Genomic DNA, 27,850 nt, shown 5'->3' with positions numbered 1-27,850 from the left:
ATGGCGACGCCGCCGTTGCTGGTGGACGAGCTCGTCGAGAAGGACGACAACAGGCTAGTATTCACGAATCACGAGAACGGAGCGGTCCGCGCTCAACCTGTGGTCGATGGAGGATTGGAGGCTCATCCCAACGGAGATGTGAGATGGACTCAAACCAGAGTAATCGAGTTTGAGACTCTTCTTCCTGTTGATGCCCTCTAGTTCCCACTTTTTGGGGAGGACATGTGGTGGAAACCACATGGCAGGTGAAAACGTGGGAACTTCCATCATGGACTGTGGTGTGGTGCATCGTAAGCAACCATTTTGCATTTTAACGTCCGCACGACTAAACACTTTTTCCTATTAGACCCTCCTCACCTCCGAATGTATTGCTAGCCCCGTTCAAATTTACAACTCATGACCATAGTAGGTGGCGTACAATATTTGCAACTCAGAGTGTAGATTGATTGCAACTCAAATGATTGGCTGATTGCAACTCGAGTTGCAACCGCGGGGTCATATTATTGAACTGAGTTAGGAATAGTCAAATTTAATGCGACCAGGGAAGTAGGTGGACTACAGTATTTGCAACTCGGAGTTAGACTGATTGCAACTCGAACTATTAGCTGGTTGCAACTGTAAGGTCGAATTTATTGCACTGAGATAGTACTGTCGGGAAGTAGGTAGCGTACAGTATAACGAGGAGGTTATATGAAAAATGGTTTGAGGGACTGTACCTAGCTACTTGCACTGTACATGTCTGATCTGATGATCCATGGTGGAAGTTTCCACGCTTCCACCTACCTGGTGGTTTCCGATATATATCTACCCACTTTATGTGGTCGCCTTGGACGGCGTCATATTCAGCATTGATGTAAAGTCTTGCCAGGCAAAGAAGGTATTATGCAAGGAATATGGTGTCCACGGTGTTGCTGCTTGTATAAGCACGCTCTAGGTAGTGCTTTGCTTATATTTTACAATTTGTAAAATAGGTATTATGGTCCTTAACTCAAGTTCGTCTCTTAACTTTTAGATTGATCAATTTAGTCCCTCAACTTCCGTTTTGAGTCAAACTCATCCTTATGTTGATGTGGTTCTTTATATTAGCATGAGACTAATGCGAAAAGTCACTTTTGCCCTTGGCTTTTGAGATCAAACATGTATGTGTTCATACTCCCTTAATACATACACATAACAATGTATTTTTTAACTAACACAAAATATAATTTCTAAAAAATGTATCTACTCATACTCTTTAAGTCATGCATGTGCTCATACAACTTTGATATGCAAAATGTATGTAATCAAACAAGTATGTACTCATATTATTTTGGTATATATACAATTCAATATATGTATGCACGCTTTAAAATTGAAATTGACATGTGCTCACATCCTTATGGTATGGTATACATGATCAACGTATGTATTCATACTCTCTCGATAAACATATATATGCTCATATTTATTTTGGATCGTACTATTATTGTACTTCTAACGTGGAAATTGAAGAGGGAAAGGAAGAGCCAAGGGTATAAAAGACTTTTCTCATCAGTTTCATGCTAATATGGAGCTCGATATTAGCACAAAGGACAAGTTTGATCCAAAATCAAAAGTTGAGGGACTAGATTGGTCAATATAAAAGTTAAAGGATGAACTTGACCCTCGGTGCAAAGTTCGAACCAAAATACTTATTTTGCTATCTGAAAACTGTGTCCAACGAAACTATTTTTCTTATGAACCAACCTTTAAATGGTGGGTCTTCACATCCTGCTGCAGTAACCAAGGAGTTTGTTGCTTACATATGATCCCTTACACCCCATATATCTGTTTTGTGCTTTTGTTTAGCTCTGTAAATTTCTTGGTTGTGAATTGTGATACCACATATATGCCTCGTGTTTGAGTTCATCTTCTCTTAGTGGTTTTCTTTTTTTTCCTCTTGCAATTGTGGCCAATAACTGGTAAAGTTGTGTTAATTAGTTAATCCCTGTCCTTGTTTTTTTTGTGAAATAATTGTTTGGTGGGGACAAATGATTCCTCAATCAGCTGATGTTATTTTCTGAAATCAGTATGTTTTGCTGGGGAGCGGCGTTTCCTGTGCAGGTGAGACCGAGAGCTTGTGCCTCAGGCGCAAGAAAAATTCAGTTGATGGAGCAAGGTCAACTAAATCAAGTAGGGAAGTTTCTTACTTTCTTGTGACCATCGTGGAAGGCTAGTGGCTTGTTAGATCTTAGTTTAAGGGATAGTTAAGTCTCATATGGTAATTATGGTGGAGAAAGTGCCAATTCAAATTGAATGGATCCAACATGATTTCAATTTAGCATCGGCTTGTCTGTAAAATACTAAGCCCAGCATTATCCTCCCATTTGTGCACTTTGGAGCCAGCTCGCAATCCCTTCAGTTTCTTTGTCGTCAAAAACCAGAGCTATTTCTTGCCTGTATCTGGTTCGCCTAAATATCTGACCTTGAAGACTTTGGATTTGTCGAGTGAGCATCTAAAGCTCTGAAACAATATGGCAAATGCACATCATCAGCCGCTGGGTTGTCAAACTCTTTTCCATATGTTCAGCAGATTCAGGCTATCTGTTTACAGTAGGCAAATCTTGACACCCAGTATCTTCAACTGACGGAACACTACTAGAGAACTGACTTTAGATACCACCCCCTTTACTCTCGGTTTAATTTCGGCCTGGGAGAAAAGAGGGTGCGCCATGGTAGGCTGGAATGGGGCGCACCTTTACTCTCGGTTCCTTTTTTACAACTGGGACTACAGGCCACCCTTTAATCTCGGTTTAAACGTTTTACTCCCGGTTGGTAATTCCAACCAGGACAAAAGGTTGAAGCTTTTGTCCCGGTTGGGGTTACCAACCGGGAGTAACCACCAATCCGGACAAAAGATTAGCTAATCTTTTGTCCCGGTTGGATTTACCAACCAGGATAAAATCTTATTTACAAGTACCCTTTCTTCCTCCAGTCCTCCAGCCCGAGCCACTCCACTTCACAAAGACAGAGAAGTGAATCCTCTCCATGGCGCCGAAGCAAGCCTAGGGGAGGTGCTACTGAAATTTTTTTTCCTCATTTCCGTGGGAATTTCACCCATCCAAAGTGTTATGAATTTTAGCTACTTCATGCTCCGTTCATTTATTGTTGTTAAGCTTTGTTTTATACTTTAGAGAGGGAGAAAAATGAAGCATCTTCTACTAATCGGCCGATGTCCCCTTGAAGGAGGGATCGGATACTAGCAAGTTTGGCTCGGACGTCGTCAGAGATGGAACTCAAGGCAACTTGGCGGGAAGCGACTTCTTCATCGTCAGAGAGAGCAACCGCAAAAGAGAAGAGGCTGTTGTCGGGGGTGTCTTGTTCCTAGAAATAATAGAGGAAGAAATAAATCGGCTGAAAGTAAAAGTAAATCGGCTAAATAAAGCCAGAATATAACTTACCACTTTGAAGCGAATTTCTTCATGCTGCATTTGGGAAGCCGTCATGCCTTGCTCAGGGGCTTGTGCCATGGGTTCGTCACAAGAAGAAGACTCCACAACGATCGGCGCGGTGCTTGGACCAGCTCCCTGAGAAAAGACCGGTGGTTGAGGAGCACTTGGTGTGCCGATGGCCTGTGTCAGAGAATTGAATAAGTACATTATGCAAATACCAAGGAAAATCGGTGAAATAGTGCTATACCTCAACGGATGGAAGCGGGGGCGCGTCGATGGCCGATTGGGCTGCTGCCGATTGTTGGGTATCCATGGGAGTGCTCTGTGCAGTCTAAGATAAGAAGGGTTAATATCAGGATAACAATCGGGAGGAACGGAACTTAGTTTTACCTGAATGGCCTCTAACAACAATGACGCGGCGGCTGCCCCAACTTGTGCGATGACTTGGGTATCGGCATCTTTAATGGCCTGAGAGGGTGGTGCAGCTGGAGTCTCTGCCGATACGAGCACAGGAGGATCTGCCGATTCTATACGGGCTCGGACTCGGCGACTGGTCTTCTTGGCAATCCTCTTCTGAACTTGTTTTGATCGGCCAGCAATCACGTCCACGGATGGAGCATCATAGCCGATGAGAGGATAAGAAGTGTATGAATGATGACTCTCTATTAGCCGTCCGCTCCGGCTGTGTGTTGGAGGAGTACGATTCTCGGCCTGAAGAAATAATAAAACCATTAGTATTCAATCACGTTAAGAGGAGTAAAAATCGGCTAAGGAAAATACCTCGGTGTTCGGGTCGATGTTGGCTGGATCCAGGAGGTTGCAGTATGCCGATGCCGAATTGCAGAAGAGAAATTGCTTCCAATCGGCCAACCAGAGTTTGAACGGCTGGACAACAAAGGGAGCTACTATCCAGTTGTTCAGGTCAATGGTGCTGGAGTCCGGAATCCGGTCTCGTACCCGACTGTAATCCAGACCGGATGTGAGCTCATCTCTGAACTTGATTCGGCTAGCAAAATACACTTGAATCGGCAGCTGACCCATGCCGAATTGACGTGCTGCAACAGAAGGGTTGTAGAACTCATACGTGGGGGCATCTTTCCCCAAAAAGAAGTTGGCTGGCAAGATTCCTGGCTTGATTAACTCTTCGTTGAGCTCTTCGTCAAAACAGCCAGTGGTCGAATCAAAGCAGGTTGGGAGTTCAAAGACCGGGTCATCCCACCGATAAGGAAACCAAATGGTTGCATCTTCATTAAAGCCGTTATAGAAGCATCGAAAGTACTCGGCTACCTTTGTAGCAGAATACGTGCAACCTGGGAAGGCTGATGCCACTTCACCAAAGGACATGCATCGGCGATGTTCGGTAGGGTCTTCTACCGATTCGATGTTGGGAAACATCATACGGTCCACCCTCTGCTGAGTGATCTCGCTCACGTAAAGGTTCAGCCACAAGTTGATGAACCACCAGGGTCCGCCTGGATTTCCGATCGGCTCCCCCTTGGATAGTCTGATGCCGATTTGATGGAGCATGTGGTACGCCGCCCCTAGCAAATGTTTCCCAAGAGGGACATGGTTTCCTCTGGACAGTGCTTCAGCTAAGGCCTGGGTATTGGTTGACGGGCCAGCGGCTCTTCCGCAAAAGAAATGTTTTTCTAACCACATCATCAAGAAGGCCGTATGCTCCCTATTCTCAACAGACCCGGTTCTTTTATTACTTCTGATGAATCCCTTCCACCCGTCGATTCCTCTTGTGTCCAGCCGATGTGACGTTGCGGCTAGAAGGTGGAAGGGTGTGTCCGAGGAAGAAATGTCAAGGCCGGTCAACAGAACCACATCGGCCAGTGTTGGGGTCATAGGTCCGTGCCCAAATAAGAAGGCATTAAGTGCATCAGACCAAAAGTAAGAAGCCGCTATTACCAACGGCTCATTTTTCTCCATCTGGGACAAGGATAGGTTGATGCACTGGCCGATTTTGAGCTCCTCCCATGAGACGCTCTTCGACGCGGCTACCCGTTGGTACCACTCCCTCCAAGCTGGGGTTTCATTCGACCAGGACCTAAAAGTACCCAACCATTGATCTAAGTCCATGTCGGACAGTTTGAAGGGTATCCTGTGGGTTTCCAAATTGATAAGCTCTATTGGATCTGGGTTCCCCATAGGTCCGAGACAAACAAGGCTGGGATTTCCCGTAAGATGAATGGTAATGCGATGCCTAACTGCCTAAAAAAGGAAAGGGGGGTGTAAAAAAGTAAGAAACAGATCTAAAGTAAATGCATCGCCGATAGAAGAAGGATTCGGTATTAACCTCTAGGATGAAGTTCTGTGTGGTCGGCGTGGTCGCCGGTGCAGATGCGGACGATGAGGCCGTGATGGGGATCGCCATTGGGATCTCCGATGAAGCTCCTTCTTCTGTGGATGGAGCAACGGCCGTCGCTACTACCGCCGGGGGTACTACTTCCGGAACGTCGCGCGCTGGAGAGCTGCCGGAAGGAGCCGCCATTCGAGGAGAAGGGGAAAAGTAACAGGAGGATGGCGCTAGAAGGCTTCGGCGGCAAGGGAAAGATGCTGAAGAAAGAAGAGGGCGCGCGCGCTGGGAAAGAGAGACGTGAGCTTGAAGATGAAGTGCGGGGTGAAGCGCTATTTAAAGGATGCCTGAAGGAGGGTAAAAACGGAATTTTCACCACGCCGGCGTTTCGAGTTTTTCGGGAGTAGTGGCTATCGTTGGCGCCCGTTTCGAAAAGATTGCAATCATTAGCTGGAAGACCGCGAAACGGAAGGATATTTTCATTGCGGCCGTTTCGGAGGGGAGGTTATAAAGAATTTCGAAGTAAAGGGCTATGTTTTACTCTGAAACTGGGGGGCATGTGTTGACGCCAGATTTCGTCACTAGTAAAATCGGCGCCAAGAAGAGAGGGAATCGGAGAAGCACAGTTGGGAATCGGTCGAATGGTGCTACAGTGCGAGATCGGCCGATGATTTCTGTTTCGCTTCGGGTCGAACGTGCCGGGGTCCCAATCGGTTGACTTTTGCCGATAAGGAATCAGCCAATTATGATGATGGGTTAATTGGGCCTGTATGAGCTTGAAAAGGAATAAAAGGATAAGGGGGAGATCAGCCCATGAAGCGTAGAGTAACCAACCTAGCACGAATCGTGCTTGTAAATATTCGTTTTCTGTTTGAATTAGGGATAGAATTTTAGTCGGTTAAGAAGTCATCTGTACGGGGCTATAAATAGCTACCTTTGTAAATCTGTAATCATCAACAAATCAATACAACAAACTACTTTTTCCTCGTACTTACTTTGAAGCAGGTGACTTCGCCAATACTTTCCTCTTTTTCACGAGTTCGTGCGGGTTGGCAGGGCTGCATCAGCTTGATCTCCGGCCGATTCTGTAAGTTCCGCTTATCGAGTAATATCTAAGCTTTAACTTCGGGCGTATCGCTGTTGTTTCGTTTAGATTTATTCACTAGTTATCGATATTTACTAGAATCATAGGGTTTTGCCTGTTGTTCTAGTTTTATCATCAGTTATCCAGCTAGGAAACTACCTAATCGGTAGTTTCGGCTTTGTTCACGTTTTTCTATTAAACTCATTTATTTTATATTGCCGATTGGATCTATTCCTAGTGTTGTTACCTTTAGCTTTGTGTCGATTACTCTAGTGGTTTTCTGTCTACAAGGCTACAGTGATCGGCTGCCTTATAGCCGATTTCTTTATTACGGCAAATCGGCCGATTCGCTGATAAGCTCTCTCGAGATCGGAAATTTAGCCGAACTTGATTTCTGGATCTGACACATATTATTCCTTGCCAATCAACAGGTCAGATTGGCTGGCACGCCGCGCGAACCGCACCAGGGCAATCACCCGAACAGGAGTTAAGCAGATTCTCCCGGGTCGTGTGTCGGATGCTGTACCGATTTCTAGCGCCAACACACTTTTGACCGATTTCTGCCGAACAGTTGAAAAAGATGAAATACTGCAAGTGGCACAATGCCACATCCCATGATACTAATGAGTGCAAAATCTTCAGGCAGCAGATACAGTCGGCCATCGAGCAGGGCAGACTTAAATTTGAAGTGCCGACAAAATCGGCCAAGCCAATGAAAATCGACCAGCACCCCTTCCCCACCAACATGGTTGATACCGGAAAAAATTCACTCCAAACAAAAGTGCTGACGTCCGAATCGGCTAAAAAGAGTGGCGCCGTCGACCCTAGAAATCAAGCTACGCCTGAAGATGCCAAGAAGAAGCGGCGGATGGAGGATGACGATGGAGAATCGGAAGAGCCACACATTACTTCCCAGTTCCTGCTCCAGAAGTATCAACGTCAGCATGAACGCTCAAGGTCCCGGGAAGAAGCAATGCGACGGCACGAAGATCACTGGAGGTGCCCTTTCTTCATCCACTGTTGGGAAAACAACCTCAGGCTACCTTCGGCCGATAATTGCCCAGAATGCAACGGTCCATATCGTGGCAATCGGCCGTTCAACAGGTCTCGCTCCAGAGACGGAAGGCCAGAACCGATCAGCAGGAATTGGCGCGACCAAGATGACCAGCGCCCTCCCGTACGTGATCGGCTGGGGAGCAGAAGTGACCGATATGATCGGTCGGAAGACAGACGCCATGACAGGCAGGGGGGCTGGACTGATCGGCATGACCGGTCAGAAAACAAGGCCAACGTTCACAGCCGGCTCGAAGAGATGGCCGATGCTCGGGTGACAGACGAAAACCCGTTAGGACGCAAACCAGAGTGGGAACGCGCCAAGTCAGGGGGCAGACCAATAAACCCCAGGTGGTGTCCCGATGGATTGACCAAGTCTCAAAAATGAAGAATCCAACGTCTCCGCCAATGGGAACAGCAAGAAGAGGAACAACAGAGCACGACGGACAAGAAGGAAGGAAGGCCTCGGGTGTGGCGCCCCAAAAGAAACGATAAAGGGGACGACGAATCGGTGGGTACTGAATCGGCAGCCGAGATCGGCATGGTTTTCATACTGCCGATGGAATTCATGACTCCCGCCGATCAACAGGATGTATCGACAATAGAAGAACAGACGGCACAGTTGGCTTTGGAGCCGATGATGGCCACGTTCGAGAAGCCCGAAGATGACGAACGACAAAACATGAAGGCGTTGTTCCTTAAAGGGCATGTTGACGGCCGCCCCTCACCAGATTGATGGTAGACGGAGGAGCTGCAGTCAACATCATGCCATACGTTGTGCTCCAGAAGCTAGGAAAAAGCGATGACGACTTGACCAAGACGGACATGATGCTCAAGGACTTCGAGGGCAACGTGTCAAACGCTCGCGGTGCTCTCTGCGTCGACCTCACCATCGGCAGTAAGACCCTTCCTACCACCTTTTTTATTATTAATGGCAAGGGATCCTACAACATGCTACTCGGACGGGACTGGATACACGCAAATTGCTGTATCCCGTCAACAATGCATCAATGTCTCGTACAATGGGTCAGCGACAACATCGAGGTAGTCAACGCCGATTCCGCATACAGCATCGCGGCAGCCGACACGCAGCAGTGGAGCTGCGAAACCGTCAGGTGCATATCCGGCAGAATATGGGAGACCGATTTCCTGAAGGTCACCGATTTTGGCCTACAGCCGATCCGAGCAGTTGGCTCCAAAGACTCAGAATAGATGGATCAGTTCGCCCGAGAAGATGGGAAGCTAGGGCACGGGTTCACGTCGGCCGATTCATTAGAGATGATAGACTTAGGCGATGGTACCAAACCAAGGCCGACGTATATTAGTGCAAATTTAGACCCAAAATACAAGTGTAAATTGACAAATTTGTTAAAGGAATTTAAGGATTGTTTTGCTTGGGAGTATCATGAGATGCCCGGTTTAGACTGATCTATTTTTGAACATCGGCTACCCATAAAACCAGGGTATCGGCCGTACCAACAGCCCTCACGGCGCCGCAATCCTAAAATTTTACCAGACATAAAAGCTGAAATAACTCGGCTAATCGAAGCAAAATTTATTCGGCAATGCCGTTATGCCAAGTGGATCTCCAACATCGTACCAGTGTACAAGAAGAATGGAAAGCTACGCGTTTGCGTTGATTTCAGGAATCTTAATCAGGCCACACCGATGGATGGTTACCCCATGCCGACGGCCGATGTGCTGATCGACGCTGCCGCGGGGCACAAGATTATTAGCTTCATGGACGGAAACGCTGGGTACAATCAAATACTTATGGCCGAAGAGGATATACCCAAAACGGCCTTCAGATGTCCAGGCCACCTTGGCTTGTTCGAGTGGGTGGTGATGACTTTTGGCTTGAAGAACGCTGGTGCTACGTATCAGAGAGCCATGAATTACATATTTCACAAGCTCATTGGCATTCTGGTGGAGATCTACATCGATGACGTCGTAGTTAAGTCCAAAGGACATGAAGAGCATCTGGCCGATTTGCGAAAAGTGCTAGAGTGCACCAAGAAACACGGGCTTAAGATGAATCCCAATAAATGTGCTTTCGGCGTATCCGCCGGACAGTTCTTAGGATTCATGGTGCACGAGCGAGGGATTGAAATCAATCGGAAGACCATAGCGGCCATCAACAAAGTCGTGGCTCCGCAGAACAAAACCGAATTGCAGTCTTTAATCGGCAAGGTGAATTTCATCAGAAGATTCATATCTAATCTATCTGGGCGGATTCAGGCGTTCACGCCACTGTTGAAGTTAAAGCCTGACCAAGAATTTATATGGGGGGAGGAGCAGCGCAAAGCATTGGAAGATATCAAGCAATACTTGGTCTCACTACCGATGTTGGTTCCTCCTCAGACTGGCAAGCCGTTCAAGCTATACTTATCAGCCGATGAAAAAGCTATTGAGTCGGCTCTAGTCCAGGAGTTTGAAGGCAAGGAACGGGTAATTTATTATGTCAGTAGAAGACTTCTGGACGCAGAAACAAGATATCCTCCAGTGGAGCGGTTGTGCCTATGCCTTTACTTCTCATGCACTAAACTCAGGCACTATTTACTATCGGCAGAATGCGTGGTCGTATGCAAAGAGGATGTAGTGAAATACATGCTATCACTGCCGATCTTGAAAGGACGAATTGGCAAATGGATCTTAGCGTTGTTAGAGTTTGACCTACGGTATGAATCGGCAAAAGCCATCAAGGGTCAGGTCATGGCCGATTTCGTCTCCCAACACTGCGGACCGGAGATTGCCCTCGTAGAGCCGGCACCTTGGACTTTATATTTTGATGGGTCGTCATGTGGGGTCGGATCAGGAATCGGCATCGTTCTCATATCGCCTCGGGGGGCAAGCTATGATTTTTCTCTGCCGATAGAAGCTACCGCTACTAACAATCAAGCAGAATACCGAGCTGTATTGAAGGGCCTACAACTATTAAGAGAAGTCAAGGCCGAGTCGTTGAAGTCAACGGGGATTCCATGCTTATTGTGGATCAACTGACCGGAAGATCCGAATGCAAGGACAACATATTAAGAATTTATTACGAAGATTGCTTACAGCTCTTAAAAGAATTTTGATCGGCAGTAATCGAGCACATCCCAAGGGATCACAACGAGGGCGCCAACAAGCTCGCCCAACACGCGTCTGGATATCGGCCAATTCTAGGCGCTATGGCTCTAGAACTCGCGGCCGATGACTGGCGAAAAGAAATTGCCGACTACCTGAAGGATCCGTCTAAAAAGGTGGAACGACGAGTACGTTTTCATGCTACTAAATACGTACTGCTCGAAGACGACCTGTTCTACCGAACGATCGACGGTGTTCTACTCAAATGCCTTGGAATAGAGGAGGCCAAGACTCTGATGGGAGAAATCCATGAAGGGGTATGTGGAGCACACCAATCGGCCCATAAGATGAAGTGGATGATCAGGAATAATGGGTACTACTGGCCAACTATCCTCGAAGACTGCTTCAAATATTATAAGGGGTGCCAGGATTGTCAAAAGTTCGGGAATGTCCAGCGTGCGCCCGCATCGGCTATGAATCCCATTATCAAGCCATGGCCGTTCAGGGGATGGGGAATAGACCTTATCGGCCAAATTTACCCACCATCAAGCAAAGGGCACAAATTTATTCTGGTTGCTACTGATTACTTTACCAAATGGGTAGAGGCAATTCCGTTAAGAGCCGTGACATCGGCTATCATGGCCGATTTCGTAAGGGATCACATCGTCTACCGATTCGGCATCCCTCAGACTATAACAACCGATCAGGGAACAATGTTCACATCGGGGGAATTTGAGGAATTTACAACCGATATGGGAATCAAATTATTAAATTCTTCTCCGTATTACGCCCAAGCCAATGGTCAGGCAGAATCCTCCAACAAAGGGATAATCAAGTTGATCAAAAGGAAAATCGAGGAACAGCCAAAGAAGTGGCATCTATGTTTGACTGAGGCCCTATGGGCGTACAGGATGGCTTGTCATGGGGCTACCAAGTTATCTCCCTATCAGTTGGTGTACGGTCACGATGCAGTACTACCATGGGAATCAAGGGCGGGATCGAGGCGTATTTCGCTCCAGGACCAGTTAACGGCCGATGACTACTCGTCACTTATGAAAAGGGAACTTGATGATTTGGCTGGCCAACGATTGAGAGCTCTGATAAGCATTGAAGAAAACAAAAAGAAAGTAGTCAGGTGGTACGATAAGAAGGTCAAAGTCAAACAATTCTCCCCTGGGGACTTAGTATGGAAGTTAGTATTGCCGATTGGGTCGAAAGATCCTAAATTCGGAAAATGGTCCCCTACATGGGAAGGGCCGTATAAAATTGGCAGATGTGCTCCAGGGAATGCTTACATTTTGGAAACAATAGAGGGAGAAGAATTTACTAGAGCTCTGAACGGAAGGTACTTAAAAAGATAGTACCCCAGTATATGGGTCGGAGCATAAGGGATTAACCATAACACGATCACACACAGCCGACACAAAACGGTTCAAACACATAGTCGTCCAAATCGGCCGATGTATTCATTCGGTACGGGCGATGGGTTACACGGCCGACAAAACACTAGTCACCCTTAGAACAAAAAATACAAATAACTAATTATTCTTCTTCTTGCGCTCCCTCCCAGTCCGATCCAACTCGTTCATGAGTCGGAGGTATTCTTCTTCTATTTCTTTCATTGAAGCCTCCGCTTCAACTTGACGAGGGAGAGGATGGCTCCGATCCATGGCCGGGCGTGAAGTTCCTGCCGCCGCGTCTTCAAGAACGACTCGCGGAGGAAGCGGATGGCTCCTGTCGGTTGAAGATTGCCGGCTACCATTACTCTCCACAAACTCCAAGACCACACGAGCCTCCGCGGTGACATAGTCTCGGAGTTCGTCATGATGAGCCCTGATCAGCTCCTTATCCTCTGACGACAATGGGTCCTCAGAGTGTATGAGCTCGATGGCGCGTATGAGCTCAGGGCTAAGACGCTGAGGCTGAAACAAAGAAGGAATAAGAAGGGGTATCTTCTTCCTAAGATCTAAAAAGAGAAAGGGGAGTCAAAGCCAAGGTTTCACCTGGTTGACAGAGGAGGAAGAAGCCGACGAAGACATGGCAGAAAGACGCGCCGACGAGAGGAGCAAGGGGACAAAACCGAAAGCCAAACTGGTACTCTCGGAAGGAAGTGCCTAGGCCGGTACTTATAAGAAGAAGGGGCGTGGAAATTTGGTAAGGATACGTCCCATCGTAAATAAGAAAGGTAATAAATAGAAAGGGCATCACGAAGGACGGTCAAAGCAGATAATAAATGTTCGTACAAAACAGTCAGTGTTTTACAGATTACCCAGAAGGGTATCGATAGCCGTGATCACCCGACGCCGGATCTGATCGGCAGAATCCAGGACCCGTTGGTCTTCATCCGCCGATCCAGGGACTTCTGATAGAGTTTTAGGGCCTCGTGGGCCAAGTGTTGCCTCTCCCGTTTCAAATCGGCAATGACAGAGGGGAGTTCTTGGAGCCTTTTCTCTTCGGTACTGATTGCTTTGGTCACTTGCTCCATCTCCTTGGCGAACTCTGCCCTCCAACGTTTGAGGCGGTCTATCTCACCGATGATCCCCGGGCGGGAGTCCTCCAGAAAATGGATACGCCGGTGCGCCTCTTGAGCTTGACGCTTGAACGCGTCCTCCTCTTCACGAGTCTTGGCCAGCTTGGCGCGATCGGCCATGTGACAAAGGGCTCTGAAGACCGGGATCCTCATAGACTCGATGAATGCCGCCGGCGCCAAGGCTTCCTCCGCCTCTTCTGGTACTCGTCCGCTGACGTCACCGAAGAGCTGCCGAATCGGTGAAGCATCTTCTACTAATCGGCCGATGTCCCCTTGAAGGAGGGATCGGATACTAGCAAGTTTGGCTCGGACGTCGTCAGGGATGGAACTCAAGGCAACTTGGCGGGAAGCGACTTCTTCATCGTCGGAGAGAGCAACCGCAAAAGAGAAGAGGCTGTTGTCGGGGGTGTCTTGTTCCTAGAAATAATAGAGGAAGAAATAAATCGGCTGAAAGTAAAAGTAAATCGGCTAAATAAAGCTAGAATATAACTTACCACTTTGAAGCGAATTTCTTCATGCTGCATTTTGGAAGCCGTCATGCCTTGCTCAGGGGCTTGTGCCATGGGTTCGTCAGAAGAAGAAGACTACACAACGATCGGCGCGGTGCTTGGACCAGCTCCCTGAGAAAATACCGGTGGTTGAGGAGCACTTGGTGTGCCGATGGCCTATGTCAGAGAATTGAATATGTACATTATGCAAATACCAAGGAAAATCGGTGAAATAGTGCTATACCTCAACAGATGGAAGCGGGGGCGCGTCGATGGCCGATTGGGCTGCTGCCGATTGTTGGGTATCCATGGGAGTGCTCTGTGCAGTCTAAGATAAGAAGGGTTAATATCAGGATAACAATCGGGAGGAATAGAACTTAGTTTTACCTGAATGGCCTCTAACAACAATGACGCGGCGGCTGCCCCAGCTTGTGCGACGACTTGGGTATCGACATCTTTAATGGCCTGAGAGGGTGGTGTAGCTGGAGTCTCTGCCGATACGAGCACAGGAGGATCTGCCGATTCTATACGGGCTCGGACTCGGCGACTGGTCTTCTTGGCAATCCTCTTCTGAACTTGTTTTGATCGGCCAGCAATCACGTCCACGGACGGAGCATCATAGTTGATGAGAGGATAAGAGGTGTATGGATGATGACTCTCTATTAGCCGTCCGCTCCGGCTGTGTGTTGGAGGAGTACGATTCTCGGCCTGAAGAAATAATAAAACCATTAGTATTCAATCACGTTAAGAGGAGTAAAAATCGGCTAAGGAAAATACCTCGGCGTTCGGGTCGATGTTGGCTGGATCCAGGAGGTTGCAGTATGCCGATGCCGAATTGCAGAAGAGAAATTGCTTCCAATCGGCCCACCAGAGTTTGAACGGCTGGACAGCAAAGGGAGCTACTATCCAGTTGTTCAGGTCAATGGTGCTGGAGTCCGGAATCCGGTCTCGTACTCGACTGTAATCCAGACCGGATGTGAGCTCATCTCTGAACTTGATTCGGCCAGCAAAATACACTTGAATCGGCAGCTGACCCATGCCGAATTGACGTGCTGCAACAGAAGGGTTGTAGAACTCATACGTGGGGGCATCTTTCCCCGAAAAGAAGTTGGCTGGCAAGATTCCTGGCTTGATTAACTCTTCGTTGAGCTCTTCGTCAAAACGGCCAGTGGTCGAATCAAAGCAGGTTGGGAGTTCAAAGACCGGGTCATCCCGCCGATAAGGAAACCAAATGGTTGCATCTTCATTAAAGCCGTTATAGAAGCATCGAAAGTACTCGGCTACCTTTGTAGCAGAATACGTGCAACCTGGGAAGGCTGATGCCGCTTCACCAAAGGACATGCATCGGCGATGTTCGGTAGGGTCTTCTACCGATTCGATGTTGGGAAACATCATACGGTCCACCCTCTGCTGAGTGATCTCGCTCACGTAAAGGTTCAGCCACAAGTTGATGAACCACCAGGGTCCGCCTGGATTTCCGATCGGCTCCCCCTTGGATAGTCTGATGCCGATTTGATGGAGCATGTGGTACGCCGCCCCTAGTAAATGTTTCCCAAGAGGGACATGGTTTCCTCTGGACAGTGCTTCAGCTAAGGCCTGGGTATTGGTTGACGGGCCGGCGGCTCTTCCGCAAAAGAAATGTTTTTCTAACCACATCATCAAGAAGGCCGTATGCTCCCTATTCTCAACAGACCCGGTTCTTTTATTACTTCTGATGAATCCCTTCCACCTGCCGATTCCTCTTGTGTCAAACCGATGTGACGTTGCGGCTAGAAGGTGGAAGGGTGTGTCCGGGGAAGAAATGTCAAGGCCGGTCAACAGAACCACATCGGCCAGTGTTGGGGTCATAGGTCCGTGCCCAAATAAGAAGGCATTAAGTGCATCAGACCAAAAGTAAGAAGCCGCTATTACCAACGGCTCATTTTTCTCCATCTGGGACAAGGATAGGTTGATGCACTGGCCGATTTTGAGCTCCTCCCATGAGACGCTCTTCGACGCGGCTACCCGTTGGTACCACTCCCTCCAACCTGGGGTTTCATTCGGCCAGGACCTAAAAGTACCCAACCATTTATCTAAGTCCATGTCGGACAGTTTGAAGGGTATCCTGTGGGTTTCCAAATTGATAAGCTCTATTGGATCTGGGTTCCCCATAGGTCCGAGACAAACAAGGCCGGGATTTCCCGTAAGATGAATGGTAATGCGATGCCTAACTGCCTAAAAAAGGAAAGGGGGTGTAAAAAAGTAAGAAATAGATCTAAAGTAAATGCATCGCTGATAGAAGAAGGATTCGGTATTAACCTCTGGGATGAAGTTCTGTGTGGTCAGCGTGGTCGCCGGTGCAGATGCGGACGATGAGGCCGTGATGGGGATCGCCATTGGGATCTCCGATGAAGCTCCTTCTTCTGTGGATGGAGCAACGGCCGTCGCTACTACCGCCGGGGGTACTACTTCCGGAACGTCGCGCGCTGGAGAGCTGCCGGAAGGAGCCGCCATTGGAGGAGAAGGGGAAAAGTAACAGGAGGGTGGCGCTAGAAGGCTTCGGCGGCAAGGGAAAGATGCTGAAGAAAGAAGAGGACGCGCGCGCTGGGTAAGAGAGACGTGAGCTTGAAGATGAAGTGCGGGGTGAAGCGCTATTTAAAGGATGCCTGAAGGAGGGTAAAAATGGAATTTTCACCACGCCGGCGTTTCGAGTTTTTCGGGAGTAGTGGCTGTCGTGGGTGCCCGTTTCGAAAAGATTGCAATCATCAGCTGGAAGACCGCAAAACGGAAGGATATTTTCATTGCGGCCGTTTCGGAGGGGAGGTTATAAAGAATTTCGAAGTAAAGGGCTATGTTTTACTCCGAAACTGGGGGGCATGTGTTGACGCCAGATTTCGTCACTAGTAAAATCGGCGCCAAGAAGAGAGGGAATCGGAGAAGCACAGTTGGGAATCGGTTGAATGGTGCTACAGTGCGAGATCGGCCGATGATTTCTGTTTCGCTTCGGGTCGAACGTGCCGGGGTCCCAATCGGTTGCCTTTTGCCGATAAGGAATCAGCCGATTAGGAGGATTGGTTAATTGGGCTTGTATGGGCTTGGAAAGGAATAAAAGGATAAGGGGGAGATCAGCCCATGAAGCGTAGAGTAACCAACCTAGCACGAATCGTGCTTATAAATATTCGTTTTCTGTTTGAATTAGGGATAGAATTTTAGTCGGTTAAGAAGTCATCTGTACGGGGCTATAAATAGCTACCTTTGTAAATCTGTAATCATCAACAAATCAATACAACAAACTACTTTTTCCTCGTACTTACTTTGAAGCAGGCGACTTTGCCAATACTTTCCTCTTTTTCACGAGTTCGTGCGGGTTGGCAGGGCTGCATCAGCTTGATCTCCGGCCAATTCTGTAAGTTCCGCTTATCAAGTAATATCTAAGCTTTAACTTCGGGCGTATCGCTGTTGTTTCGTTTAGATTTATTCACTAGTTATCGATATTTACTAGAATCATAGGGTTTTGCCTGTTGTTCTAGTTTTATCACCAGTTATCTAGCTAGGAATTGGTAGTTTCGGCTTTGTTCACATTTTGCTATTAAACTCATTTATTTTATATTGCCGATTGGATCTATTCCTAGTGTTGTTACCTTTAGCTTTGTGTCGATTACTCTAGTGGTTTTCTGTCTACAAGGCTACAGTGATCGGCTGCCTTATAGCCGATTTCTTTATTACGGCAAATCGGCCGATTCGCTGATAAGCTCTCTCGAGATCGGAAATTTAGCTGATCGTGATTTCTGGATCTGACACGTATTATTCCTTGCCAATCAACAGGTCAGATTGGCTGGCACGCCGCACGAACCGCACCAGGGCAATCACCCAAACAGGAGTTAAGCAGATTCTCCCGGGTCGTGTGTCGGACGCTGGGATTCGGTTGACCGATTTTTAGCGCCAACAGTTTGTTTGTTGTTAAGCATGTAGAGGATTTGTATTTATACATGTTTTTGAGCTACAATGTGATGGATAGTTTGAATATGAGGGAGAATGGACAGTAAATGTGAGGTAGAATTGAGATTATTTCAATTTTATGTATTAGGAAAAAATTAGAGTAAATATGTTTTTTATACTTATAAATTAGCCATATAAATTGTAGGTGTAATTTGATACTTTAGTACTTTTCAGATAGAGGTATGCAATTAGCCATTTTTAGAATAAGTACGTTAAGTGGGAAATATTGAATTTTTTAATAGTTTAGTTATTTGTAAATTAAATATGAGCTAAATATTTTGCGGTACATAGAGATGGCTTCTGATGCTGGATGTAGTGGCGATGGTGGGGGAGATCGTCATTCCTCTCACGGCAAGGGGAAACCATAATTGGCCCTCATGATAAGCCGAAGAAAAAGAGTGCGTGGGAGAAAGTAATGCTTTGTTATTTGCAAAGATGTCATGAAGATGCTGTTGCGGCGGGTTAGGAACCTCCTTTGGTGGTCGTTATGCTCCACCGCCAATCCTGGGTGTTTTAGGTCTACTTATAAGTACTACCATTGCAGGAGGTACAAATAAACCACCTGATGAGGTTGCGTCAGCGAAACCTTCGTCTTCGCTTCCCAAGGATGCTTGAAGTCCTTCTAGATAGTACTTAGTGGATGGTTTGTCATAGTTTATCATGTTGTTGTTGCTCTCAAGTTTAAATTTGTGTATTTCTACGTAAACTTTTAGCAATATTTGAGTTTGTCATAATGTATAATGTTGTTTGCTTCTGAAATTTTAATTTGTGTATTTCTATCTAAAATTTTAGCAATGTAATGGATAGTTTTATTTTAATTTTTGCTTCATGAAATCCAGCGAAACCCGACGAGATCCGATGCTTACAAGTTCCAACCGGCGAGAATAAATTTCCAAATAGAAGCAAAAAGAAATAGTATAGAATTTATGACTAGTTAAAACTTATTGTAAACAAACTTGCTAATTTAATATATTTTTTCATGTTTGAAATATGTAAATTTCTTATTTTTTGCTTCCCGAAATCCAGTGAAAATATAAATCGAATAAATTTCCAAATAGAAGCAAAAAGAAATAGTATAGAATTTATGACTAATTAAAACTTATTGTAAACAAACTTGCTAATTTAATATATTTTTGCATGTCTGAAATATGCTTATTTTTTGCATCCTAAAATCCAATGAAAACATAAATCGAATAAATTTCCAAAAACCAGATGAAAAACAGGGGTCTCCATTTATTCCGATTATAAAGTAGAACCGGGATAAAAGGGACTTTTCGATTATCGCCTGGAAGTACCCATTTATCCCGATTGATCATAAACCGAGATAAAAGGCCCCCCTTTATCTCGGTTTGTATTAGGAACCGGGGTTAAATGTCCTTTAATCCCGGTTGCAATTACAAGCCGGGACAAAAGGGGGGCCTTGTATAAAAAGTTACAGTGTCTTCTACACTCCCCCCGTCCAACACTTAGCAAAATTTTCACTCGTCGTCCTCGTCCCGCCCGTCGCCTGCCTCCACCGTCGCCGCTCCCCATCGGCGCCGGCGGCCCATCCTATTCGCCGGCCTCCTCCGTCTCCGTCGTCGCCGCCATCATCTTCGCCCGCAATCATCGCCGACCTCCTCCTCCGTCCCCGTCACAGCCAGTGGCGCGTCCATCCCCGTCGCCGTGACCTCCACGCGTGCCCCTCATCGCGCACCAGCACCACCTCCTCCCCATCGTCGTAGTCATCCCCGTCGCCGCAACCACCGTCCCCGTCGCCAGCCGGCCGGCCGCCTCCCCCGTCGTCGCCGCGCATCCTCATCGTCGACGCGCCCACCTCCAAGTCCGGCCATCCCCCCGACCCGAATTAATTTTAGAAATTTGGTAGATTACTTCTAATTGTTTGTGGAATATAGTTGTTTATTGCTAATTAATGCTTAGAAATTAATTGAACTTTGGTACACATGTTTACAAATTTTTGTTGAAATGCTTAGAAATTAGTTAAAATTTAGTACAATTTGTATATTACATTTTGTATGTTACATTTTTTATATTACATTTTGCATAGTACATTTTGTATATTACATTTTGTATGTTACATTTTTTGTATTACATTTTGTATATTACATTTTCCATAGTACATTTTGTATATTATATTTTGTATATTACATTTTTATATTTCAAAAAAAATTGTTGAAATGAATTTTTTTCATGGTTGTTCTATATATGATTTCATGTACAAAGTAGTTGAGATCGATGGTAGACGACGATGCCAGAAGGTATCTAATGGAGTGGATTATTGCTGGTGATAGTAGTTCCAACCTTCCCATAGCGTACACCGATGAAGAGGGTAGCCAGGCAGACATGTTTCTCAACCTGTCTGCCGAAGGCAATGAAGAGCCCGAGCTCCAGCAAAACGTTACCGTGGCAGAAGGTTCCGACGAGGTACAGATCATATTTTAACCCTCTGTATATATAATATATGATGTTATTCATTATTACTATGTACTAATTAATTAATGAATCTTGAACTGTTAGCCTTCTGGATCGATGAACCTTCGTCCGAAGCACCGAGGTCCTTCCAAGGTGAAGACTGGAACAAAAAAGGCTATCATCATGGAAGTCACAGAAGAGGGTAGGCCGGTTGCTCCCCAAAAAGTGGCAACACAGTACGTGAGTCAGATCGGGGCAATCATAAGGGAGAACGTGCCCATCAGCATAAGGGAATGGAAGGGCAAAACAACTAATCCATACGCGCTCCAGGAACCAGAAAAGAATATGCTGTGGGAAGAAGTTAAGAAACATTTCACATTTCCTGACGGATATATTGAAAATGATGTGAAAGTGTGGACACTAAAGAAGATGGCCACACAATTCCAGACATTTAAGAAGATGTTGGATACCACCTACATTAAGAATGGCCGAACTCCAGATTTTACTGTGTATCCACAGTGTAAGGACCACTGGGAGGTATTTGTACGATACAAGAGCACCGAAGATAGTAAGAACAAGGTCGCCCAGAACACAGGCAATGCGGGGGGAAGGAGTACCACCATAAGCTAGGGCGAGGTGGTTACGCCAAAGCAATTCTCAAATGAAATCAGATGGAAAAAGACCTGATTGAGCGGGGTATCGTACCAGGAACAATTGATTGGCCTGAACGATCAAAAATTTAGTATTACGCTCATAGAGGTGAGATAAACCCAGATGATGGGATGCTGGTCTTCAATGGCCGGTTATGTGAAGCAGCCACAAAGCTTGACAAGATTATTAAAGATGTTAAAGATGGGACGTTGACGGTATGTCGAGAGAATGATGAGCACACAATGGCCCTCGGGAATCCTGAACACCCAGGACGTACCCAAGGGTTTGGGCTTGTTCCATGGAAGTTCGCATTCCGAGGCAACTTGGACAAGTACACAAGCCAGAACCGAAGAAAGGAGCAAGAGGATGGGAGGTGGCGGCGCACGATAGAATCCAAACTGCAATATGTAGAAGTAAGAATGCAGGAGGGAGGCCGTAGACGAATGGCCGACACAATTGGCAGCCCTTCTCAACACCTCGGGAGCAGCTGTGCGTCCACAGGGCTCCCTGAGCCACATACGCTAGGATTACTCGTGGAAGAGCAACTATTCCCTATGGATGCCATCATGCAATGCACCACGTGTGAGCTGCATGTACCGATCGGCAACCTCAGCATTAAGGTACGTATATATACATAATATTTATGCACCAGAGCCTCGGGAGTGCTTTGGCAATTTGAAGTTTAAGAACTTCATTTCTTTTAGATATCCAGGTGGCGTACGAGAGTGCATTGCCAATCCTGCCAAATCATACATGCCATGGCATGGAGCTTCCACCTGGCTATGCCAGTGTTGGCGTAGAGAGAATCCCTGGTAGCCAATTTGAAGGTCTAGAGCTCGACTTCCCAATAGGCGACGGGTCAACAAGACTAGGAGAAGTGGTTCACGGGATCATTCTATGGCGCAAACGCTATATCATCATCCCCGGCGTGGAGGCACCTCCTCAGAGCTCAAGACCACTCTCCGCAAATCCACAGCAGCGACCATCTCCTCAAACATCCAGACCATCATCTCCACCACAACCTGCTCCATGATCAAGGTCTCCATCTCCACCACATCCTAGTGGTTGTAGCGACGACGACGACAACAACACCCCTCCACGGTCACCTACGTCGGGACTAAGAGCACCATTTAAGAAGTCGCGACTACCGCCTCCCAAGACAAGACAGCGTAAGAAGAAAACAAAGGAGCCTGAGGTGACTCCTGAGGAACGCTGGGAGTCAATGACTCATGAGGAACACTGAACCGAAATCCTAGTGCAAGCTAGTGAGTGGTTGAGAGAACAGAGAGAATTAAGAAAAGCAAGGGAGATGGAGCCACCGCCAGTAGATCGAAGAGAATTATATAAATTCATCAAGATGCAAGAACAAACCAAGAAGAGTCAACCACTACTATCGAACTATGAACGAGCATTAGTAAAGGTTGATGAGAAGAAAAAAAGGAAAAAAAGTCGAGCTGCTAGCTGCACCGCCAAGTGAACCGAAATGGACCTTTGAGCTAGGCAAACCTATGGTTAGCCCTGATTCGCTAAAGAAGCTATCAACAAAGATGTACGAATTCCATCAATGGTACATGAAATTGTCTGCCGACCACAGGGAGATGTTGGGCCTTAAGATAAAACCGATAGATTTTCACGGCGAAGGCGAGGCAGTCCTGTGGCTACGATTCAAGGATATATATGAAGTGTACCATCATGATGCCCTAGACGTCTCTCTGATGAGCGCCTGGACTCTGTAAGTGTCCGTTTATATGTACATGTAAATATTGGCTCATATCATTTTTTTGTGCATGCGTCGCCGTACTAATTAACTTCGTCTTCCATTTTATGTAGGATGCTAATTCGGACATGCCGACATGAAGCGTACCTCCATATTAGCTTCATGGATCCATCCATAGTGAACCAAGCCCAAATACAAGATTTTCCAGACAAAACGTTGCTGGTAGTATACAATTCTTTAGACAGACAAAAATTAAAGGATCACATACTACCTCCATACAACTTCAAGTAAGTGTGTGTATACCGTATATATTTGTTTTCTTTTTCCTTACCTGATTCATGTTAGTTACCTCTAATATATATGAACATTTACATATGCAGCTCCCACTGGATCCTCATTATTATTAACATTGATCAAAGTCACGTCACTGTCTTCGATTCGTTGAGAAGAGATCCGAAGGAGTACCAAGACGTTCAACACACGCTAGACATGTAATAATTCTGGACCTCTATCTCTATACAAAATTTTGTTTACTAAATTTTCACCTAACACTATATCATTCATTATTTTAATCCGCAGAGCATGGAGAGAATTCATCCGGGTAGACAGATCAGGTCAATTCAAAGGAAAACTTACATGGAGAACAGACTTCCCGGCACGTATGAAGTCTGCACATTTGGTACATTCTATAGCATGAATATTTATAACTTAATTGTTTTTCCCCACAACAGTGCTTAAGACAGGAACCTGGGAATGATAATCCATGTGGCTACTATGTCTATGAGCACATGCACAATTTATTGGGACCCAAGACCAGCAAGGCCACGGAGCACGAATTTAAAGTATGTAAAATGAAACTATTAATAGTTATTTATTTTCTACAATTGTTCATGTAAAATTCACATATATGTATCCAAATTACAGATGTGGAATATTCAATTGGGACTCTTGAAGAAGGAAAGAGTAGCAGCAATATGTGAAGGTCTCATTGGATTCCTGGTGGACGAGATGGTAAATCCAAAAGGAGACTTTTATTACGATGGACGAAAATTAGACGCTCCTAGCACCTCGACGGGAAGATCATCGTAGATATATATATAGTTTTATTGAGTTTGTATATATATGTAATACGTACGCTAATTAGATTTGTATATATATATATATAGTACCCTAAGAATTGTATAGTATTTGTATAAATACTTGTTTGATTCGTTTAAATACTAGTTTGATTGATTTCATTATAAAAAAGTTCTCAACTACTAAATGTTAACTAAAGGGGTACATGAGATATGCACGAAATTATAGGCGCCATGCAGGCGCCTGCATGGTGCTGTACGCACGCACTTTTGCCCGATTTGTAAAACAAACCGTGACTAAAGAGGAGACCTTTAGTCCCCATTTGTAACACCAAACGGGACTAAAGGGGTCTATCCACCGCCTGGTGTGGCAGCCCCGTTAGTCCTGGTTGGTTTTGCAAACCGGGACTAAAGGAGGGTTTTATATTCCGGTTGAGAGACCAGTGATAAAAGACCCTCCTTTTATCTCGACGGATTAATCCCGGATGCATTTTCAGGAGATATGCAGTCTACGAACCGGTACTAATACCGAGTTCTCTAGTAGTGGGAGAATAATGAAGTTCAGCAGCACGTGCCGAGAAAATGTATACACTGTCATACAAAAATAAGGTACAACAACATCCGCTCGTGTTTTGTGCAACTTATGTCTTATACTCTTTCCAAACTAGTACATAGTCCCTCATTACTGGATAAATGGAAATCTAGTGCTGTTTACCAGCGTCCAGATTGAATGAAACGACACAAATGGTACATCAAAATTCAAAAGCTTGTAATGCAGGGAAGTGCAGAATACTGTGGCCATTGATCATACCACATGGCCCATCACGGCATCGTCTTCGCTATTGAAGTAGTCTTTCCTGTGAAGGAGATTAACATGGGTTATATACTTTGGTCATCAGATTTTTTATTAAAGAGAAATTTGACGACGCGGCACAGAACAATAGCATGCAAGTCCGTGTGGCTCAACGGTGCTTACCGTATTTTGCATGATATCTGGTAGGTGCACGTAACCACCTCGCCTCCACCATCGACCACGCGATTGCCTCGACCACGCGCCGCCGTCTCATCCAATCGGGGCCTGAGGTCTCCTCCGACCCGGCACCATCGTCTCCTACGGCCTGACACTGAGGTCTCCTCCAATCTAGCGCCACCCTCTCCCTGAACCCTGCCAGCGCCGCCATCGCCTCCCGGATCATCTGTACGCATCCACCCTTGCGGCCGTCCGCCGCGGCGCCGCCCGGCCGCTGCCACCACAGGTTCGGTGGCCCTAGACACCGGCCAAGTGGGCACTCGCCCTACATCCCATCCCAGCGCGGGAGCGGCCGTTGGAGAGGGAGGTCGGTTCCCTACGTCGCCGCCGCTCAGCCTCAATTGACCGGTAAGAGTAAAGCCTTTTTCCTCAATCATGCTCCAGTTGTGATTAACGAATATGGTGAATCTGGATAAGGGATATTTTCGTTGCTGTGTCTGGTACTGATGTCAAATTTCATTCATCGTTCATCAGGAAAAAGGGCTTCCATCACTGTATTTTTTGCCGATCTGTTTTGCGCGGATGCTAAATCTCATTGATCAGGCAATACTGCTACTGCTCATCCTCAATTGACCGGTAAATGTAAAGATTCCTCAATCATCCTCCCTTTATGATTGTACACTACTACTACTTGAGTAAAGCATTCCACCAGTTGTGATGATACACTGCTACTACGGCTCATCCTCAATTAGTCTCCATCTTTATGAATCAGAAAGCACAAAGACCATATTTGTTGGTTACTTGATTAAAGCATTCCTCATTATAGAGAAAATGTTAATCTATAACCGAAGGACTGCATTGCTCTTGATGTGAACCTGCATACATTTCTGTAACTGAAGGATTAGCTGCAGAAAAGGATTCTCAGGTTTCTCCATTGTATAAAACTAGTCGCGCAGAGTATTGCTCTTGGTATTTGGAAATAGATATATGGAGGCCATTCTTTTTTCTCACTATTCTACAGAGGTTTAGAAAACCTATTATTGTGAACATAAGCAGATTCCTGTTACTGTTTAAAGTAAATGTGCTATTCAGAACAGTCATGAGGTTTAGAAAATCTACATGTTTGGGACTTCCTTGAACGCAAAAGGAATTATTCAATCTAGCATTTTCTAATATACAATCCCTTTGTTCTCACCAGGAAAAATACCGTGTTGTCCGGTTCAACCCAAACTTGTGGTCATCAGGTCAAAAGGTTTGCAAATAGGAGACTGAACATCACTGTCCCTCTACTTCTTAAATTTGATTTATGATCAAACTGGCCTGAAAACAAAAAAAAATGTCTCAAATAAACAAATGACTAATGAGGTCGGAAGGTCATTGTTTGCTAAGGCTGGAGAACTGGGAGCGCCAGTTGGAATAATGGTGATGAAGGTAAAAAATGCATTCCTCTATTAGATGTATGTGCAGTTACTATTGGACTTTGGGATTCCAACAGCAAGAATAATGTAGCAATATGTTCACATCGTAAAGAGGAGAAGAAGGGCTCACATTCGAACAAAGATTCACATACTATCTATTGTCAGGTTGTGCCATTCTAGAGCCAGAAGAACTGAGGAAACTAATAGTCCAGATAAGTGCGAATTTTTAGCCCTGTTAGTTACACAAGTCACTTGTTACATGAGCTTCATGAAAATCCTGTCTGCATCTTTTTTGCAAAATAAAATTGTATGAATAGGCTCCTTGAATATAAAGCAACAGGGACTTAATTATGCTCTTTGTTACAAAGTCAGAGTTATATAATTATTCTTTGTTGTTCTTTTGTATGCAGGGAATTGGTCTATATATTCAGGAATTAGAGGAGCTCTGTAGGGATTATCCTGAAAGTACTGTTATTCTTGATCATATGGCTTTCTGCAAGCCACCAACGTAAACTTGTGTTTTTGCTTGTTCATAGTCTGTGAATGTAGTCATATGAAGCTATAGCCTGTAGTAGCTTATATTGCATTACAATACAAGGACAACGAAGAAGAGAGGGCATTCTCATCATTTCTAAACTTATCCAGATTCCCACAGGTAATCTCCAAATCCTCTTTATTTTGTCCATTGGCAAATCAATGTGGTCATGAAAAAAAACAATTTTTATTGTGCAAATGAGCCTTTTTAATACCAGCTGACATTAGCACCCTAAGGTTTTGTTGTCAGAGATCCAGGGGTAGTAACACTATTTTGTGAGGGGCAATACCTAACCTGATTTATTGTCAAGTAATGGCATCATGAATAAAGTGCCAGATTGTAGTAAAAGTTGTGCAGTTAATTCCATTCCTTCTGCTTCTGTAACATTATACTTGCTCTAATGCCATGATGCATTACTTCAAAAGGTTTATGTCAAATATAGTGCTCTTTTCTGCATCTCAAGCGAAGCATATCCATGTGACGACACTGCTCAGCTTCTTTCCCATGTAATATCTAACTACGAAGCCAATCGAATAATGTGGGGACGGTGAATTCGCATACCCACTGATAGTTTCAATTGGTCATAGACTCTAACAGTGCCTATGAGAAACCACTCTCAGTTAACTGATAGCATGCTCTGAAGTGTCGGATCAGCAAATTTGTCCGGTTTGCTTAAAAAAAAGATGGTGTAGTGTAGTGTTGCTGGTAGGATAATATATTTCGGAGGAGCTAAATCAGTCATGGTTTTGAAAAAGACAACAATTCAAATTATGTTGTTTGGATGACCATTAAATTGGCTTTTGGAATCTAGAAATCTGCACAATTCAATTCTTGTTTGGATGTACAAAAGCATGGTATTGGCATTTGTTCTCCACCATGGCCGACCAGGCAACGACCACCACTCCTCCAAGCGTAAGTACGACGACTCCTCCCCGCTGCCACATTGATTTCTTCTTTACCCCGCCGCCCACCTCGCCAATTGGTGCGCTGTCAAGCAACAGCGTGCTCCTTCCTCCATCCAAATCCAGCTCGCGATGCAGCACCCATGGAAAGGAGGAGAGTGATGGCACTTGAGCTCCATGGCTCTAACGCCTAGATCCGATGCCTATGTAGCATGTTGAACTGGGTCTTTTTGATTAATGATTTTATTGTTGACAATG

At 45.5% G+C, this 27,850-nt stretch overlaps 1 pseudogene; it reads left to right on the top strand.

Annotated features, from left to right (window-relative positions):
* Window positions 1-27,241, top strand: LOC101768681 (annotated as a pseudogene).
* Window positions 27,242-27,850: the final 609 nt, after the last annotated feature.

The sequence above is a fragment of the Setaria italica genome, chromosome IX (assembly GCF_000263155.2).
Source record: "Setaria italica strain Yugu1 chromosome IX, Setaria_italica_v2.0, whole genome shotgun sequence".
NCBI classification, from domain to species: domain Eukaryota; kingdom Viridiplantae; phylum Streptophyta; class Magnoliopsida; order Poales; family Poaceae; genus Setaria; species Setaria italica.
This window is presented reverse-complemented; position numbering and strand designations above follow the sequence as displayed.